Raw genomic sequence first — 6,000 nt, 5'->3', positions numbered from 1 at the left:
AATAATAATGGTAGAATAACTAATATTTCACCATTAAGCATTATGTTTAAGGCTTAGTTTGCAGTTTCTGTATGATGTAACTAATAATAATAATCACAATAGCTAATACTTACTGAATGCTTAGTGTGGTCTGTGCCCTTCATATACAGTGCCTGAATTAATCCTCACATTCAGTCTCTGAGAAGGTTCTATTGGCTCCATTTTACAGATAAACTGAGACACAGAGAGGTCATGCAGAGTGTCCAAGATCACACATCCCATCCTGTAACTAACTTTGCATTACCAATAACATTATAGTTATCATTTTGTGTATTATTTTCCTCACTATTCTGTACCTCTGGACGGTTGGCGCTCTTAAGACAAAGCCTGGAATACATTAAATATTCAGTAAATGCTTGCTTGGGGAAGGAATGAAAGAGCTAGTTTCTGGGAAAAAAAATAGTAAGTTCTGTTTGGGACATGACAAAAATGAATTGCTTGCAGGAATTCTGGAGAAGTGTCCTATGAACAGTTGAGTAAATGCATCTTGAGCTGGGGAAACATCTTGGCTAAACCTAAGATTTGAAGTCACGATTTCCAGCTTGATTTTGATTTTGCTCCTGCTTCCTAACATTAATTATACATTTCACTAATAATGATATAGAAATGCTAGTCAATAGAGAATGTCATTGAATAGAGGCTCTGAAGTCATGAGAATGGCCGAGAGTACACAGAGGGCACATGTAAAGGAAGCAAAACAGGTGAGGAAGGGGCTGGTGGTCCTTCCTTCCAGGGCAGAGGATATGGCTAAACAATGCAGTAGGAAGCAGGCAGTGTAATTCATGCCCATACATTTTCTTAGTAGATTTTCTTAAGAAAAATTGTATATACTTTTAAACTATACTAGTCTGAACAAGAATAAATTGTCTGGAAAGGAAGCTATTTCTCAGCTCCACAGGTACACCTTATTATCTTATTCATCCCTTCAGTGATTCTTATTGTTTTCCCCACTGTTGATATTACTTAAGCTACAGCAAATGTATCTACCTATTGCTTTATTTCCTACTGCATTATCTAAAATTGCCCCCAGTCTTATTGACAACGGAGAGCCAATTCATATCTTAAAACCCCTGAGTCATTGAATAAATTAAAAGATAAAAAACTTTGGCATGCAATAGAGTTGTGTGCTCACTGATGGGACCAGTGTTAATGAGAGCAAACAATGCAAGGTGCAAGCCGGATGTCAGGGACTGGACAGTCAAGTGGAATAAAGACAGAAGGAACCAGGCAAGAGGACAGAATAGGTGGAAGCAGGGCTCCAGGGTCCCACTCGTATGAGTCTCCGCTTCTTCCTGACAACACTAAATTCCAGCACAATGGTCTCCCCAGAATTCCCAGAAAACATGTTTGCTCAGAGCTGAGTTTAAACCCAAAATAGGATTAAAAGAATTCCAGTGTAAAATCTAGGATTTTAAAAAATATAATGAACTGCCTTCTATATTTATACCCGTAATGCCATTTTGTTTGTTTGGTGGGGTTTTGAGGGGACATGCTTTGGGAGGTTTTGCTGAAAATAACAGGAACCTCAATTAAGACGGAGGAGCCTGATAGGCTGCAGTCCATGGGGTCGCTAAGAGTCGGACACGACTGAGCGACTTCACTTTCATTTTTCACTTTCATGCATTGGCGGAGGAAATGGCAACTCCATTTCCACTCCAGTGTCCTTGCCTGGAGAATCCCAGGGACGGCGGGGCCTGGTGGGCTGCCGTCTGTGGGGTTGCACAGAGTCGGACACAACTGAAGTGACTTAGCAGCAGCAGCAAACAATAAGAAAATTTGTTATGTTGCATAAGCCAAGTCTAGAGATCAATTCAGCAGTCTGGTGATGCTAACAAGGGTACAAGCTCTTTCCATTTTCTGTTCTGCTGGCCTTGGTTTTCTCTTCCCTTGGAGACTGGTGTACTTTTTGTTCGTGGCTGGCAGGGAACAGGAACTGGAGCAAGGGGCTTCCTTAATTACATTCTACAGGAGGCGAAGAAAACATCCCCCCCAGTTGGAAAACATAAGATACTCATTCTGTTGAACTGGGCAAACCTACACTGCATATACCAATGAGAGTCATTAGGTGTGTCCCGAGTGCTCATCCTCATTTAGATGAATCAGGATTCAGAACTAGGGTTTTGGATGGGAAATTTACATGAAAAAGAGGTTTTTTAAGAAAAGGTAAAAGTGGCAAATTAAAGCTAAATAGGAAACAGATCAGGTCCTCTACATCCAGCAGAAAATCTGAGCTAATGATAATAGGCACAGAGTTTGCTATGTTTTCTAATCCAGTATACTCTGTCATTTCATTCTATATAAAGTACTTGAATTGTACTTTAATATCAATGTACTAAAATACTTTAACATTAATTGTACTAAAATATCATAGTTTATTGAGATATTTTTATGAAAATACTGATTTTCCTTTAATATACAATTGAGTATGATTGCACTGTACCATATTCACAGAACCATTTTGACCAGAGAAAAAGGGACTATTAATTTTCTAATAAGGCTCAAGGTGAAATTCAACAGAGTTCCAGCAAACATGAGATATACATGCATGTTTGCAGTACAGAAGGTAGAAAGATAGAAAATCTTTTAAACCTTCAATATTTTCTGAGTCAATCAATGGTTCAGTTCAGTTCAGTTCAGTTGCTCAGTCGTGTCCGACTCTTTGCGACCCCATGAATCGCAGCACGCCAGGCCTCCCTGTCCATCACCGACTCCCGGAGTTCACTCATACTCATGTCCATCGAGTCAGTGATGCCATCCAGCCATCTCACCCTCTGTTGTCCCCTTCTCCTGCCCCCAATCCCTCCCAGCATCAGAGTCTTTTCCAGTGAGTCAACTCTTCGCATGAGGTGGCCAAAGTACTGGAGTTTCAGCTTCAGCATCATTCCCTCCAAAGAAATCCCAGGGCTGATCTCCTTCAGAATGGACTGGTTGGATCTCCTTGCAGTCCAAGGGACTCTCAAGAGTCTTCTCCAACACCACCCTTCAAAAGCATCAATTCTTCGGTGCTCAGCTTTCTTCACAGTCCAACTCTCACATCCATACAATTGTATGTTTTGTTTATTTAAATATGTCTTATAGTGCCTATACCCTTTATTAATAGTTTTCACAATGATGTTAGCACAGGGACATTTTTTAAAATGAAAGCTTGAGTGAAATGCTCATATATAAACAAGTAAAAAGTGGAACTGCTCTGACTGAAGCAGAAGTGCCACCTATTTTTGTCTGTTTCTTGTTTTGTCCTACTTCTCACCATGGTAGAAATTGGTACAGTTGGAGGGGTGGATGAACCTGGTCTATGAAGGACTTTAGAAACAATTGCCCTATATTATTGCCAATTATAATGGAAGGACAAAAAAGTAGGGGGCTCTTGGAATTAAAATGACATTGCCAATAATGCTAACTTGTCTATGAAGACTCAAATTCACATCCTTCCTAACATTAATTTTACATTTATTATTAAAAATATAGATATGCTTGTAAATAGAGAATTCCACCTAGTAGAATGCCATATTATTATCAAAAGAGTGCTGCACTAAACCAAATATAACATAATAAACAATATTTATATTTATGATAAAGAAATACAAATAAACAGTGTTGAAAGGAGTGATTCTTTTGTACATGCATCATTATACACTCCTTCATATGTAAGATTACTTTCTTATTACTTTATCTTATCAATTATGTACTACAGATCACTTTCCTTCCAGTTTAATTATGATTTTGCTCATGCACTTGTTATTACCAAATCAATACAACAGAGCATAATGCATTGTAGGCAAACATGCTATTGTGTGATTAGTACTATAAGAAATTTCAAATAAGCCATTTGTTGGAATCACCATAACTCTTCTTCAACATGATAAAAAGTTTAGTTTATCCTTGTATTTAGGTATTTTGTGTGGGAGCTGGAATGGTCTTTTAGATTTGTCATAATTTAGGGAGAATAGGTCAAGACATTGCTCACTCCCCAAACCAGTGACCAGTCATTGAGTCTGGCTGTCCCCAGCAAGGCCTTGAGTAAGACAAGTCCTCCACTGAGGACATTACTAAGACGGGTTCAACCGTGATCTGGCAGCATCCAAACTCCCCCACAGCTGGGTTAGTGAGTGTCTCGGTCCTGCAGGGAGATTGGTGTTGCATCACAGAATCACCTTCTGACTCCAGCTTTTACCTCTGAAGAGTGATCATTAAAAATAATCAGGCCTTTTTGAAATGAACTAGCAGAATAACAACAAAGCATTGATGGATGAGGGGAAATTTTCTGTAAGGAAAATCCTAGCTAACAACTACAAAAGGAATCAGATCAGATCAGTCACTCAGTCGTGTCCGACTCTTTGCAACCCCATGAATTGCAGCACGCCAGGCCTCCCTGTCCATCACCAACTCCCGAAGTTCACTCAGACTCACATCCATCAAGTCAGTGATGCCATCCAGCCATCTCATCCTCTGTCATCCCCTTCTCCTCCTGCCCCCAATCCCTCCCAGCATCAGAGTCTTTTCCAATGAGTCAACTCTTCGCATGAGGTGGCCATAGTACTGGAGTTTCAGTAGAATCACATTTTATAAAAATTTGATTCAGAGAATGGTCATCAATAGATGCCAAACTTATTAAGGGATATGCTGAAAAGATCAGAGTGTCATCACGTGAAAGTCATGAATTAATTTTAGTATCATAAAAGTGGCACATTATGGGCAAATGAAGTACACATGCCACTTAAGAAGAGTTTTGGTCAAAAAAAATTGGAATCTGACTTTAGATCTAAATTTAAGTCTACAGAATATGACAAAGAAGTTAAACTGCACCACAAAGAAGCAATAGTCAAATCCAGGAAGTGGGTCATATTTCTTCAGTATGCCGATGGCCTGAAAAAAATAAGATGAATGCGAGGGAGATGGGGGGAAGGAGGCTTAAGATAAATAATAGCCATAAACAACAAATGAACTGTCTTGTTTAGATCCTAATTTAAACAAACTATAAAAAGACATTTTGAAGAAAATCAGTGAAAGTTGAATATGGGGTGGGTATTAAATAATATTAGGGAATTACTTATTAATTTTAAGCATAAAATTGCCATTGTAGCAATATTAGAAAATATCCAAAATTTTTGCAAATTAATATTAAAATATTGAGAAGTAAAATGACATCATATTTCATATTTATTATAAACTACTCCAGCCAAAAAGAAGAAAAGGCAGGGTAAGGTGGCCAGGATGGGGAAAAGAGATGAAACAAATACCGCTGACTATTGGCAATCACAAAAGCTGTGTAATCAATACAAGTGCACACAGGACCGTTGACTCTACTTATTTGTACATTTTGAAATTTTCACAACAAATTTTTAAAGACAGAAAAATCATTTTCCAAGTTTCACGAGGTTCTTCTTTACTATTCTGGGAGATAATGAGAATATTAAGAGACTTTAGTTTATAATATGTGTGAGAACATGAATGCAGAATGGATTTAATTATAAATATAGCACACATCTCTGAATTTATTCATAATTAAACAAGAAGTATGTGGCAACTGAGAACTTTCATTATGTGCAAAGAAAGGAATGCTCATTATTCCTTTCCTGATTTATATGTTGACTATTCAGTGACATTCTATAAACATAGAGCAAGTGATGGAAGAATATATTTGCTTTAATAAAACCCCATTATTCTGTTCGTAAAGAAGGGATTGTATATTGGACTTTTAGCCCCAAGATAAAACTATCCAGCATCATTAAAATTCTAGCACAATCTTCGTTTAACTGAACTCCCATTAAAATATGCAGAGGAAAATTGTACTTTCATAATCCACTTATTTCATATCAATTTCCAAGAGTTTATCTATATATTTGTATTGATTTCTACAAGTCTGTAGGCTGAGATTAATATATGAATCTTTGATTTTGATCTTTGAATTCAAAGTATATTTGAATACTTTGAATTTTTAGATAGGATGTCATAGTATTG

This window comes from Bison bison, unplaced genomic scaffold (assembly GCF_000754665.1).
Source record: "Bison bison bison isolate TAMUID 2011002044 unplaced genomic scaffold, Bison_UMD1.0 scf7180017864207, whole genome shotgun sequence".
NCBI lineage: Eukaryota > Metazoa > Chordata > Mammalia > Artiodactyla > Bovidae > Bison > Bison bison.
Note: the sequence above shows the minus strand (reverse complement) of the source record.